The sequence below is a fragment of the Coregonus clupeaformis genome, chromosome 33, assembly GCF_020615455.1.
Source record: "Coregonus clupeaformis isolate EN_2021a chromosome 33, ASM2061545v1, whole genome shotgun sequence".
In the NCBI taxonomy this organism is placed as follows: domain Eukaryota; kingdom Metazoa; phylum Chordata; class Actinopteri; order Salmoniformes; family Salmonidae; genus Coregonus; species Coregonus clupeaformis.
The window spans coordinates 36,127,185-36,143,006 of NC_059224.1; positions in this window are offsets into that span (position 1 = coordinate 36,127,185).

Here is a 15,822-nt window from a genome sequence, read left to right on the forward strand (position 1 = left end):
TGCTGCAGAGATGGTTGTCCTTCTCCCATCTCCACAGAGGAACTCTGGATCTCTGTCAGAGTGACCATCGGGTTCTTGGTCACCTCCCTGACCAAGGCCCTTCTCCCCCGATTGCTCAGTTTGGCTGGGCGGACAGCTCTATTCAACCCGGACAGCTCTATTTGGGGAGTCTCCCACATGCCTTTTGGCGAACACCAAATGTGTTTGCTTATTTTTTTCTTTAAGCAATGGCTTTCTTCTGGCCACTCTTCCGTAAAGCCCAGCTCTGTGGAGTGTACGGCTTAAAGTGGTCCTATGGACAGATACTCCAATCTCCGCTGTGGAGCTTTGCAACTCCTTCAGGGTTATCTTTGGTCTCTTTGTTGCCTCTCTGATTAATGCCCTCCTTGCCTGGTCCGTGGGTTTTGGTGGGCGGCCCTCTCTTGGCAGGTTTTTGGTTGTGCCATATTCTTTCCATTTTTTAATAATGGATTTAATGGTGCTCCGTGGGATGTTCAAAGTTTCTGATATTTACTTATAACCCAACCCTGATCTGTACTTCTCCACAACTTTGTCCCTGACCTGTTTGGAGAGCTCCTTGGTCTTTATGGTGCCGCTTGCTTGGTGGTGCCGCTTGCTTGGTGGTGCCCCTTGCTTAGTGGTGTTGCGAACACTGGGGCCTTTCAGAACAGGTGTATATATACTGAGATCATGTGACAGATCATGTGACACTTAGATTGCACACAGGTGGACTTTATTTAACTAATGATGTGAATTGGTTGCACCAGATCTTATTTAGGGGATTCATAGCAAAGGGGGTGAATACATATGCACACACCACTTTTCCGTTATTTATTTAGTATATATATTTTTTAAACAAGTTATTTTTTTAATTTCACTTCACCAATTTGGACTATTTTGTGTATGTCCATTACATGAAATCCAAAATAAAAATCAATTTAAATTAAATTAGTTGTAATGTAACAAAATAGGAAAAACGCCAAGGGGGATGAATACTTTTGCAAGGCACTGTATATAGACATGTGTGTGCCTTTTCAAATCATGTCCAATCAATTGAATTTACCACAGGTCGATTCCAATCAAGTTGTAGAAACATCTCAAGGATGATCAATGGAAACAGGATGCACCGGAGCTCAATTTCGAGTCTCATAGCAAAGGTTCTGAATACTTATGTAAATAAGGTATTTCTGCTTTTTATTTTTAATACATTTGCAAAAATATCAAAAAACCTGTTTTTGCTTCGTCATTATGGGGTATTGTGTGTAGTTTGATGAGGACATGTTTTAATTTAATCCATTTTAGAATAAGGCTGTAACGTAAAAATGTGGAAAAAGTCAAGGGGTCTGAATACTTTCCGAATGGACTGTATATTGTCATGTGAGAAACAGGAATTGTATAATAATCGTGTGTCTACATTTACATTTTAGTCATTTAGCAGACGCTCTTATCCAGAGTGACTTAAAGTTAGTGCATTCATCTTAAGATAACTAGGTGGGAAAAGCACATATCACAGTCATAGTAAGTACATTTTTCCTCAATAAAGTAGTTATCAGCAAGGTCAGAGCTATTAAAGGATAAAAAGCCAAGTGCAACTGTTAGTTCACAAAAATAAAAAAGAAGAATGTTATTATTTAAGATACTCTTGGAATAGGTAGGGTTTCAGATGTTTTTGGAAGATGGGCAAGAACTCTGCTGTCCTAACTTCAGGGGGAAGCTGGTTCCACCATTGAGGGGCCAGGACAGAGAAGAGCTTGGACTGGGCTATGACTAGAGTGGCTGGAGTCTTTGACAATTTCTAGGGCCTTCCTCTGACACCGCCTGGTATAGAGGTCCTGGATGGCAGGAAGCTTGGCCCCAGTGATGTACTGGGCCGTACGCACTACCCTCTGTAGTGCCTTGCGGTCAGAGGCCGAGCAGTTGCCATACCAGGCAGTGATGCAACCAGTCAGGATGCTCTCAATGGTGCAGCTGTAGAACCTTTTGAGGATCTGAGGATCCATTCCAAATGTTTTCAGTCTCCTGAGGGGGAATAAGCTTTGTTGTGCTCTTTTCATGACTGTCTTGGTGTGTTTGGACCATGATAGTTTGTTGGTGATGTGGACACCAAGGAACTTGAAGCTCTCAACCTGCTCCACTACAGCCCCGTCGATGAGAATGGGGGCGTGCTTGGTCCTCCTTTTTTTTGTAGTCCACAATCATTTCCTTTGTCTTTATCAAGTTGAGGGAGAGGTTGTTATCCTGGCACCACACGGCCAGGTCTCTGACCTCCTCCCTATAGGCTGTCTCATCGTTGTCGGTGATCAGGCCTACCACTGTTGTGTCGTCGGCAAACTTAATGATGGTGTTGGAGTCTTTTGCTATCTTATGAAAATCCCATGTTGACATTATTGTTTGTGTGAATTTATATGTTAGATATAAAGTTATAAAATCCACTGGTTGTTTTTAGAAAATAAAGTTCCAAGAACATAACATTGTCTGTGTGAATAGTATTTACATTTATAGATATTTTACATGTTCTTCTTGTACAGGTATCGCGGAGGCCACAGGAAGGAAGGCTACAGGAAGATCAGGGTGTGGTGATATGGGACTGGAGGGTCATGACTGCTGTCCATCTCTTGGGGATAAAGACCATATACAAAATGTCTTTAGCATACAGAAACAAAACAATAAATGCAGAGCCTTTAAAAACTTTATGACAATAAGAGTGGGAATTTGCACACAGTGACAGTCATGAACAGAAAGCTGTGCACCGGATTTACCAATATGTAAACATGTAGATATTCTGGATCGATATCGGATTCTGTTCTCATACCTAGTCCTTTGCTCATGTTTTTATTTTTTATGATTTTTTTGTGACCTTTATTTAACCAGGTAAGCCAGTTGAGAACAAGTTCTCATTTACAACTGCGACCTGGCCAAGATATTTATCGCAAAGCATTGTGATAAAAACAACAACACAGAGTTACATATGGGGTAAAACAAAACATAAAGTCAAAAATACCACAGAAAACATATATACAGTGTGTGCAAATTTAGCAAGTTATGGAGGTAAGGCAATAAATAGGCCATAGTGCAAAATAATTACAATTGGCATTAATACTGGAATGATAGATGTGCAAGAGATGATGTGCAAATAGAGATACTGGGGTGCAAATGAGCAAAATAAATAACAATATGGGGATGAGGTAGTTGAGTGGGCTAATTTCAGAAGGGCTGTGTACAGGTGCAGTGATCGGTAAGGTGCTCTGACAACTGATGCTTAAAGTTAGTGAGGGAGATAAGACTCTCCAGCTTCAGAGATTTTTGCAGTTTGTTCCAGTCATTGGCAGCAGAGAACTGGAAGGAATGGCGGCCAAAGGAGGTGTTGGCTTTGGGGATGACCAGTGAGATATACCTGCTGGAGCGCATACTACGGGTGGGTGTTGCTATGGTGACCAATGAGCTAAGATAAGGCGGAGATTTGCCAAGGAGTGATTTATAGATGGCCTGGAGCCAGTAAGTTTGCGACGAATATGTAGAGAGGACCAGCCAACAAGAGCGTACAGGTCACAGTGGTGGGTAGTATATGGGGCTTTGGTGACAAAACGGATGGCACTGTGATAGACTACATCCAATTTGCTGAGTAGAGTGTTGGAGGCTATTTTGTAAATGACATCGCCGAAGTCAAGGATCGGTAGGATAGTCAGTTTTACAGGGGCATGTTTGGCAGCATGAGTGAAGGAGGCTTTGTTGCGAAATAGGAAGCCGATTCTAGATTTAACTTTGGATTGGAGATGCTTAATGTGAGTCTGGAAGGAACGTTTACAGTCTAACCAGACACCTAGGTATTTGTAGTTGTCCACATACTCTAGGTCAGACCCGTCGAAAGTAGTGATTCTAGTCAGGTGGGCGGGTGCAAGCAGCGTTCGATTGAAGAGCATGCATTTAGTTTTACTAGTGTTTAAGAGCAGTTGGAGGCTACGGAAGGAGTGTTGTATGGCGTTGAAGCTCGTTTGGAGGTTTGTTAACACAGTGTCCAATGAAGGGCCAGATGTATACAAAATGGTGTCGTCTGCGTAGAGGTGGATCTGAGAGTCACCAGCAGCACGAGCGACATCATTGATAGACACAGAGAAAAGAGTCAGACCAAGAATTGAACCCTGTGGCACCCCCATAGAGACTGCCATAGGTCCAGACAACAGGCCCTCCGATTTGACACATTGAACTCTATCTGAGAAGTAGTTGGTGAACCAGGCGAGGCAGTCATTTGAGAAACCAAGGCTATTTAGTCTGCCAATAAGAATGCGGTGGTTGACAGAGTCGAAAGCCTTGGCCAGGTCGATGAAGACGGCTGCACAGTACTGTCTATTATCGATCGCGGTTATAATATCGTTTAGGACCTTGAGCGTGGCTGAGGTGCACCCATGACCAGCTCGGAAACCGGATTGCATAGCGGAGAAGTTACGGTGGGTTTCGAAATAGTCGGTGATCTGTTTGTTAACTTGGCTTTCAAAAACTTTCGAAAGGCAGGGCAGGATGGATATAGGTCTGTAACAGTTTGGATCTAGAGTGTTACCCCCTTTGAAGAGAGGGATGACCGCGGCAGCTTTCCAATCTCTGGGGATCTCAGATGTTACGAAAGAGAGGTTGAACAGGTTAGTAATAGGGGTTGCGACAGTAGATTTGGCTATGAGTGTGTTAGTGGATTTGACATTCGTGGGATATGATTAATCACTTTAAAACCACTAGCAAGCTCAGCATCATCTTCCATTTCCTCAGAGTTCTCCTCACAGTTATCAGCCCATGCAATGCTGAAAACATAGATGAGTCAAGTAAACTCTACAATGCTGCCGCTTCTATAGAATGACTGATGAGACATTACATAACGTCAATTAGAGACAGCTATTGTTTAAAAGCAGCTGAGCATCAGCTGACAATAGGCTACACTGTATTGTACTGTGTACAACTGCAAATTGTCGGTGTGGAACAACAGGCCGTCTAGGGAGATGGTTCCAGCCATTTACAAATAACATACTTGGCCCAACAGGTACGCTCCCGGATCAGAGCTATTGTTTGTAAACTGCTGGAACCATCGTCCTAGCCACCTACATACTTGTTTTTCCACAGGGCAGAGACCAGAAACATCTTCCTTACAGACCATAAGAGTGTTGATGCCAATCCATCACATGACCTACATGCATGCTTATGTGATGCTTCTCACAGCATTCTAGTTTTACAAAAAACGTATGTAATGTAGCTATATTACTGGGAACAGTGCACAGTAATACTGTTGTGAATGTCATTGATCTCATCCTCGTTCAAAATGCCATCATCCTCATCAGCAATACTCACCTTGCCCATTCCTCAAATACAAACACAACAGGGTAAATGGCCAGAACATGATGAAGCTTATAAATCTTTCTTCAGTCCATATATGACACAGACATAACATGGGAAGACGCCAAGGGCCTCTTGTATGCTTGATCATCTGGCATGTCTGCACTCAGCTCCGCTATTCCTTGTTCTTCTATCAGGAATTCTGAGGCTGAGTCAAAGGCTTGGCTTCAACTAGGAGGCAGATCAAAGTATCAAATTGTTTTGGTCACATACACATATTGGTCACACACACAAATCGCACTGCATAGAGTGAAAAGGGTTTTGACTTTTCATCCCTTCCTGTAATAGGTATTGCCTCATACTAATAATATAACTTAACTAGCACTGAAACCTACTGTTTCATATAGTTACAGATGGCCAGCAGTTGTAAACATAGCCTAGCCAGTTAGCCAGCTAGCTAGCTAGCCTGTCAACAAGATATTCTATGCAGCTCCAAAAATACACAACATACATTAGTATAGCGATTTCATGCTTTGAAACGTGTTTTAATTGGCTAGACAGACAGTATGATGGTCACGAATATGCATTTACCATGATATATAGCTAGTTAGCTAGCTAGCCACATTAGCTTTGAAAACATGCTATGACACAGAGAAACTGTTGGCTAGCCTAACGTTAGCTAACGGAGACACAGACCCGATCCTCTTTACACAGACACTCAAAATAGGCTTCTCAATGAAGACAATATCAACATTGTTTCTAATGCTAAAGCTTAGTCTCTTACCTTTCAACCGAATATTACTTTTATGGATGTCCAACACTGGATGAGGCAACACTTTTTCTCTTGCTTGAGACCATCTCAGAAAAGCATCCGATATAAATAATAATAATAATAATATGCCATTTAGCAGACGCTTTTATCCAAAGCGACTTACAGTCATGTGTGCATACATTTTTACGTATGGGTGGTCCCGGGGATCGAACCCACTACCCTGGCGTTACAAGCGCCATGCTCTACCAATTGAGCTACAGAGGACCATATATATTTCAGCTTTTGTCTTTCATGAACGCCCCGCCATTCGATATCTCAATTTAGTTATCTTCTTGGGCCAGACATAAGTATAAAAAGCAACCTAGCTAAATATTTGTGCACCATTATGGCTGGAGCAACCTTCCTTTAATGCTGGCTTGAGTGAGTGAGAGAGCTAGCTTAGCTACATGCATGAACATTTTATTCCAGAGAAGGCACAATCATGTGATCAGGTCCAATGAGGTTGCTCAGTGAAAGAAGAAAGCTGGCCCAGGCCTGCCCAGCGTTATTCAATGAGGTTGCAGAGCAGGCCCAATGGCTCATTGGAAACCTCATGCACACGTACACGCAGAATAGAGAGAGAGAGAGAGAAATGACGTAGTACGCGATTTCGGGGACAACTTGTGAGTGCTACTTTCAGAACTACTGCCTAAAAAGTATACAAAAGTACTGGAGTATCTCTTTAATATCAATTCATATGAATACTGTATTCTATGTGTCAAATCAAGTCAGTTAACTAACCCTTGTTCAATATGGTAGGCCGCCTAGGCCTATATAATTTAGTTTCAGAATGCTCAATAAGGTACACTACATGACCAAATGTATGTGGACACCTGGTCTTCAAACATCTCATTCCAAATCATGGGCATTAATATGGAGTTGAACTCCTGAGTGGCGCAGTGGTCTAAGGCACTGCATCGCAGTGCTAACTGTGCCACTAGAGATCCTGGTTCGAATCCAGGCTCTGTCGCAGCCGGCCGCGACCGGGAGACTCATGGGCGGCGCACAATTGGCCCAGGGTAGGGGAGGGAATGGCCGGCAGGGATGTAGCTCAGTTGATAGAGCATGGTGTTTGCAACGCCAGGGTTGTGGGTTCAATTCCCACGGGGGGCCAGTATAAAAAAATATGTATTCACTAACTGTAAGTCGCTCTGGATAAGAGCGTCTGCTAAATGACTAAAATGTAAATGTAATGTAAATGAGTTGGTCCCCCCTTTGCTGCTATAACAGCCTCCACTCTTCTGCGAAGGCTTTCCACTAAATGTTGGAACATTGCTGCAGGGACTTGCTTCTTTGTATTCCAAGGACCGTGAGTAACACAGGAGTAGTATGAAAATGTATGCACTCACTAACTGTAAGTCGCTCTGGATAAGAGCGTCTGCTAAATGACTAAAATGTAAAATGTAATAAACCTAGTGTTACACGGAAACTACTTCTATAAAAAGGCTTCTCCTTTGGCGGCCCTTGTTTGCATGGTTCTCCAAGATAGTGTCCCCTATGTTCTCAGGTAAACCTGAGAATATGCACACCTCAGTCTCGTAATAGGTGGCACGAGAACCTGCAATGGATATAAGCACAAGGTTAATTTTATGTTGTTTTGGTGGCCACCAGTGCAGAGCCTTGCTATCGTATGTAAAAAGAGCATTAAGCCTTTGAGAGTATCATTCTTTTTCCGTGTTTGAATGAACAGAGAAAATTAAGTAAAACATTAACATTTAGTGACGAGTTCCTGCTCTTTGACATCACACAGACACATTGTGCTGGGAGGTAAATCTGTGTGTCAGAGAGAATGCAAAAGTGTTACATTTGTGTAAATGTTACAACTCAATTCAACAATCTCTAGAATAATCTACTTTACTAGCTAATTGCCTTTGCAAAAATGAATGTCTTACTAGGTGTTTTTGTATGACGAATCAAGGTTTGAGCCGGGTTAGTTAGCTAGCTAATTACCTAGCTAGTGTTAGCTAATTTATCACCAAAGATGGTGTGCAAAAACCACTAAATATACACCCATGCATTGTATGGGCAACAACAGTTTGTAAAACAAATTATAGAAGAGGCCTGTGTGTTAAAAGTGACAAAAACCCATGAACAGCTAGCCAACAACATAAGATAAAAGTAGCTAGCTAGTAGGGAGAAATGGTAGACTAGCTAGCGCCTAGCGCTGAGCTGGCTAAAGTTAGCGGTTAGCAATTAGCATGCAACTGTTAGATACAAATTTCATAAAAAGTTCACTTCTAAAATGCATACTGTATGTTGTTCATAGGTACCAACGTTTATAACATAAATAAAAATAATCTGAGACGCCATCTTGTTCTCATTAATTTACACACAAAGTCAGCTATTTTAGCTTGGCTACACTCTCACTTGTTTTACACTCTGTCAAATACTTCAGTTATACATCAAAATGACCAGAAAACTCATCACAGTTTAGATAAACATGTTCTCTAGATTTTGAAAATGAGCCCATGCTTGTTACAAACCTGAAAACAGGGTAAATAAGGAGACACGGAGAGTTGGCTTCTTTTCACTGGGCTTCTCTTCTAACTCATGAGGTAGAGAGGCATGCACCTGTGGCAATTAAGAATGTACGTGATGTGCACGGTCTGGAAATTTCCTGAAACTTATTAACGCATATTTAGGAATTGACTATCCCAGAAATTCCCGTATCACACAAGTATTCGGGATGCAGGAGAAGCACACTCGCATTGGGAAATTCCCACCCAGGACCATGCACCTCAAATTGCACAGGAATAAGCTACTAAGCTAACATATGGAATTGTTTTAAGATGGTCATACCATGGATCATTTAGCTATTTGATTTAGAATTTTAGGACCCCTTTAGGTATAAAAATATATATATACAGAAATTATTTGATAAAATATTTAATTTGGCCTTTACTACTATAGCCCATAGAAACACACTGAATAACACATTCATAATTGTTCGTGAGAGTCTGAACTTTCCATAGAGTGGTCATATTAGTTTGTAGGCCAAACCGTTCGGACGCTACAGACGTTTTTGCGAGAAGACCGACTTTCGGGAAGTCACAAGCTCGGCCACCTTCCACCGCAGATGCGAAAGGCCAACATAGGCGGATGTGGTGGATTGAGACACAGGCCATGCACAAAAACAGATATCTCTATCTTAAATTGAAGGATTTTGATGGGGATATTTTTTGTTTTGTTACTTAGATTGACGCTCGGGTGCGTCAATAGACACATTTTAACTGATAACTGACGGACATGGTGGTGTAGCAGGAAGATCTGAATGCCATGAACCAAGAGGTTGTCAGTTCAAATCCCAGGTGAAGATGTGTTGATTAATAATTACTGTAAAAATGAACATGCACAATGTAATCATGTACAGTAATCATGCATTCTGCAGTGATACGCCATCCCATCTGGTTTGCGTTAGTGGGACTATGATTTGTTATTCAACAGGACAATGACCCAAAACACACCTCCAGGCTGTGTAAGGGCTATTTGACCAAGAAGGAGAGTGATGGAGTGCTGCATCAGATGACATGGCCTCCACAATCACCCGACCACAACCCAATTGAGATGGTTTGGATGAGTTGGACCGCAGAGTGAAGGAAAAGCAGCCAACAAGTGCTCAGCATATATGGGAACTCCTTCAAGACTGTTGGAAAAGCATTCCAGGTGTCTACCTCATGAAGCTGGTTTAGAGAATGCCAAGAGTGTGCAAAGCTGTCATCAAGGCAAAGGGTGGCTATTTGAAGAATCTCAAATATAAAATATATTTTGATTTGTTTAACACTTTTGGTTACTACATGATTCCATGTGTTATTTTATAGTTTTGATGTCTTCACTATTATTATACAATGTAGAAAATAGTAAAAAGAAAGAAAACCCCTGGAATGAGTAGGTGTGTCCAAACTTTTGACTTGTACTGAATGTCAAAGTGTGTAAAATATGTAAGATGAAAACACTATGTTAAAAGCACTGTGTGAGTATCCCTTACCCTGCCAATAGACAGGTTCACCAATCAGGGCCTTGATGTGCTTGGCAACAGTAACGAGGCGTGATGTGTAATGACATTTTTTTTGGAGAACATTTCTTTTGGACCATCAAGCGATGTCCTGACAACTGATACACAGACGTGGTCTTGCAACGTTCCCATGCAACATGTCTAGAACATTAATATCTTACATTCTGAGAACATGGAAACCATGTTCTGTGTATGTTTGGTGGGACGTTGATGGAATATGCTCCTAATCCTCAGAAAACTGGACACATAAATGTTCTCACCACAGTGATGCCGAAACGTTGGTGGTTTTTTACCAATAAATTACTGGGAGTTTATACATAGACTGTGCGACTCTCTTTATTTGTTTTTATAGCTCACCATATCCCATAAAATGCATCTAGAACATTAATGTTGTATATTGGAACCACGTTCTAGATCAGTTCTGCTTGACATTAAGGGAAATGCAAAAAAGTTTCCGGAAGGTTAACATAGAATGTTCCCCCAACTAAAAGCACTATGGGTACATTACAGGTAACATTAAAAAAAACGTTCTCTCTCCCTAGAATTGTTAGCTGGGAGGTTCCAACTAATTTCCAATTAATCCATATCTTCCAATAAAACAACTTCAGAGTTCTTGATTGCAATTATTCACAAATTTTTTTACTCACAAGGTCCAGTTTGTCACTCAGTTCCAAGGTTTGGGTAATGAAGACATTGATTGTTTCCAGGTTATTTGAACAGATTCCAGGATGATAATGATGAGAAAAAGCAAACTCAAAAACAGCACAAAATGATCCAACAAAAACGGTAAATGAAAAGATAACGTAAGTAATTAAATAAAAGGAAACGGTTGAAAACACTATCTCTGCTTGGCGTCTATCACAGTCAGTTCCACCTGTTGCATTTATCTGACTGCAGCCCTCTTCCCTGTTAACCCCTTAAATGCGGTTCTAAGTTGTGGTAACATAAATGGCCAGCAGGTGGCACCATAACCAGAACAAAATTGGTTTTCTATGAACAAACATTTCCTTTTACCAAATACTATTCTAAATACATTTCATATACAATTCTTATACATTTTCTTTTATACCAAAAATGGCTCTTACAGATCCATTCACAGCTCTTTGTCTGTTGGCAAGGTTAGAGACATGCACACACACAGTGTTTTTAACAACATACATACTTTACACACTTTGACATAGATAATTACATCGTGTAAGTTTATTTGTCCTCACCTGGAATTTCTATTTACAGGGAACTAGACACAGGCCCCCAGAGAACGTTCCTTTGGGACCATCACATGGCGTCCTAAGGACTAGTAAAATGAAAGTCCTGAGAACGTCCTAAAAAGGTCCTGACATGGTCCTCAGTGATGTCCTCTTAACTTACAGGGAACTAGACAAAGGTAACCTGAGAACGTTTCTTAGGGACCATCCTGCGACGTCCTAAGGACTAGTAAAATGAAAGTCCTGAGAACGTCCTCAAAAGGTCCTGACATGGTCCTCAGTGATGTCTTGGGAACTTACAGGGAACTTGTTACGCTATGGTTAAACCCAGCACGCCGAGAAACAAAACACGACTAAGGGAGTGGAAGAAACAAAAATTATTTTAATAAAAGTTCAATTTGTCTAGTCCAAAAACAACTGAAGAAAAGGAACAGAGTGGGCTAGTCGGCTCCGGAGGAAGGAGAGGCTGAGGCAGGCAGGCAGGCAGGCAGGCAGGTTGGGAGGTATGTCTGAACTGAAGACAAAACAAACGACAGGTTAAGGAGAGTAAAAAGCCAGGCTGAAGACAAAGACAATTCAACTCTACTGGTGAGCCAAGTTACCGCTCTAGTAAGAACAACGATCTGGCGCTGGTGGAGAGCCATGCCCAGGAATTAGTAGTGCAGGTTGATGAGAGAATAGGATGCAGCTGCGTAGGCAGGAATCACTGGAAACAACCCGCAGCTGCACAGGAAGAGGCAGATCCTGAGCACGCCCCCAATCCACTCCAGACACACCCACATAATGGGGACAAACACACATACAGATACAACAGACAAAGAGGGGACAAAACAAGGAGGAAGGGAAACAGAAAAGGGAGAGACAAGCTGCCCACATAACAGAACTAGACAAAAGTCTCTCAGAAAATGTTCCGTTGGGACCAGTGGCGGTTTGTGCCGTTTAAGATGAGGGAGGACCTTTTTCTTTTCATGAGCATGGCCTTATTTCTATTACAACATATTGGATGACAGCCATTCATGTTCCATTCACCCAGCTCAATATAACATCGATAAGTTTAGGTCTACTACATGATACTCAAATTTTCCCTATACCCATCATGAGGTTGCTACAACCTAGCCTATGAATGAAAGTTTTTCAATGCAGGTGCACAGGTAGAGAGAAATTTGAGTAATCAAGGTGACAGACATCGACACATTCAATAATGCCTTGCATACTCTTTCATGCATCTAGCTGATCCAGGGTGTAACCGTTAGTCCAACACTTGCAAACAAGAGTTTCTATTGGACAAATTCAGGTATGTTTATCCCCGTATCGTTCCGTTTGCTTCCATTTAAGAAAAGTTTTTCAACAGAATCGGCGGAATGAATACACCCCTGATCACACGCAAACATACTTCAATTTCATAGCAGCCACATACAAACAGCATGATCCCTTTGATCGTTGTATAATTCCTTCTCGCATCTATGTGCTCTCCTCCTCTCACATTTTCCCTTCGCTTGTGGACTTCAGTGCACAACAACACCTCAGCTGTCTGTAACCAGGCAAAATAAAATCCAAGTCAAACCTTCATATCATAACCGCTCACCGTTACACACAGCCTACATTGTTGTCACCATTTTAGCTAACGTCATGCATGTTAGCTACAATCATGCAGTACAGTGTACAGTCAGCAAGCAGCTTAGCAGTTACACCGGCAGGCCCTGGTGGCAATACATTAATAAAACCAAAAGCTTATCTTTGTAACGCCCTGGCTCCGGGACTCTGAATATTGAGCCAGGGTTGTTCATTCTTTTGGGTGTATTTCTATGTGTTTGGTCAAGTGACTCCCAATCGGAGGTAACGAGTGTCAGCTGTCGGCTCGTTATCTCTGATTGGGAGCCATATTTAATCTGTTTGTTTTCCGTTGGGGGTTGTGGGTTTTTGTTCTATGTTCAGTCGGTGTACTGAGGACGTTACGGATCGTGTTTTGTTTTGTCGTTATTTCAACATTAAAATCATCATGTTCACTCCCAACGCTGCGCTTTGGTCATACTTCATAGGCGATCGTGACAGAAAAACCCACCACAACGAGACCAAGCAGCAGTTGGATAACGAGTGGTGGAGCCAGAAGAGCGAAGGTTGGGAGAGGACTATGGAGGCCTGGTCCACCGAGAGGAGAGACCCCCAGAAATTTTTTGGGGGGGGCTCACGACGTCGGGGCAGAAGGTGTACGGCCCGGAGGAGTGCAAGAGGTTGGCAGATATGGCCGCCAGTTTAAGGGGGCCACTGGTTACGAAGGGGATGGAAAGTGTGGAGGCACGGCGAGAGGTACTGGGGGTGTTTCCAGTCCGGTCCGGCCCGTTCCTGATCCCGTGTAGGGCCAGGGGTGTGTGTCCCCAGTGCGGTTCTGTCTGTCCCTGCTCAACGCACCAAGCCTACGGGGTGCGTCGCCAGCCCAGCTCGGCCTGTTCCTGCGCCCCGCACCAAGTCTGTGGTGCGTTTTGCCAGCCCAGCCCGGCCTGTCCCTGCTCCACGCACCAAGGATACGGTGTGCGTCGACAGCCCAGCCCGGCCTGTCCCTGCTCCACGCACCAAGGATACGGTGTGCGTCGACAGCCCTGCCCGGCCTGTTCCTGCTCCACGCACCAAGGATACGGTGTGCGTCGACAGCCCTGCCCGGCCTGTTCCTGCTCCACGCACCAAGGATACGGTGTGCGTCGACAGCCCTGCCCGGCCTGTTCCGGGCACTCGCACCAGGGATACGGTGCGCGTCGCCAGCCCGACCCGGCCTGTTCCGGCCACTCGCACCAGGGATACGGTGCACGTCGCCAGCCCGGCCCGGCCTGTTCGGCCACTCGCACCAGGGATACGGTGCGCGTCGCCAGCCCGACCCGGCCTGTTCATGCCACTCGCACCAGGGATACGGTGCGCGTCGCCAGCCCGGCCCGGCCTGTTCCTGCCACTCGCACCAAGCCAGGGGGCGAGTCGTCAGCCTGGTAAGGCCCATTCCTGTTCCACGCACCAAGCCAGGGGCGCGTGTCGTCAGTCCGGCTCCGGCCAGCGGGGCTAGACAGGACCGGGGGTACTTTGGGGGGTTGGAGAGGGAGTGGGGATCAGGGCCGGGCCGGAGCCGCCGCCGAGGAGGTGTGCCCACCCAGCCCTCCCTTGTGTAGCCCTTGTTGAGGCGCGGTCGCGGTCCGCGCCTTTAGGGGGTACTGTAACGCCCTGGCTCCGGGACTCTGAATATTGAGCCAGGGTTGTTCATTCTTTTGGGGGTATTTCTATGTGTTTGGTCAAGTGACTCCCAATCGGAGGTAACGAGTGTCAGCTGTCGGCTCGTTATCTCTGATTGGGAGCCATATTTAATCTGTTTGTTTTCCGTTGGGGGTTGTGGGTTTTTGTTCTATGTTCAGTCGGTGTACTGAGGACGTTACGGATCGTGTTTTGTTTTGTCGTTATTTCAACATTAAAATCATCATGTTCACTCCCAACGCTGCGCTTTGGTCATACTTCATAGGCGATCGTGACAATCTTGACTTGGAACAGTTCCAGTGTTAGATAGCCATAGCCAGCTAAGTAACCTAGCATCCCTCTCTGTTTGAGCCGGGTGTTTAAAAAATATATTAAATATAGCTAGCTCTCTCTCTCTCTCTGTCTTGCTTCTCCTTCATTTTTGAAGAAATTTATTTGTTAAAATCTGTTCAACTATTGTCTTTCTCTCAATTTGAGTCAACTACTGACCACATTTTATGCACTGCAGTGCTAGCTAGCTGTAGCTTATGCTTTCAGTACTTTTGATTTGGTGGACAACTTGTCAGTTCATGCTGCAAGAGCTCTGATAGGTTGGAGGACGTCCTCCAGAAGTTGTCATAATTACTGTGTAAGTCTATGAAAGGTGGTGAGAACCACGAGCCTCCTAGGTTATGTATTGAAGTCAATGTACCCAGAGGTGGATGGAAACTAGCTGTCCTCCGGCTACACCATGGTGCTACCCAACAGAGTGTTGTTGAGCCTACTGTAGACCTTCATTACAAAACAGTGTGTTTTAATCAATTATTTGGTGATGTGAATATATTTAGTATAGTTTTATCTAAAAAGGATAACTTTTTCAGTGTTTCACTATTTTTATTTTATTGAAATTCACTGAGGAGGATGATCCTCCCCTTCCTCCTCTGAGGAGCCTCCACTGCTTGGGACCATCACACAACGTCCTAAGCACTAGTAAAATAAAAGTCCTGAGAACGTCCTCAAAAGGTCCTGACATGGTCCTCAGTGATGTCCTGGTAACTTACAGAAAACTATACTAAGGTCCCGAGAGAACGTTCCCTTGGGACCATCATGCCAGATCCTAAGGACTAGGAAACTTTGCGTAACGTTCCCTAATGGACATCAAAATAACTTATTATAATGTTATACTGCGACCAAACCGGGACCTGTACATCTTCTTATGGTCCCAAGGTTAATGTTATGGTTTAATGTTCCTAGAACGTTCTCAGAAC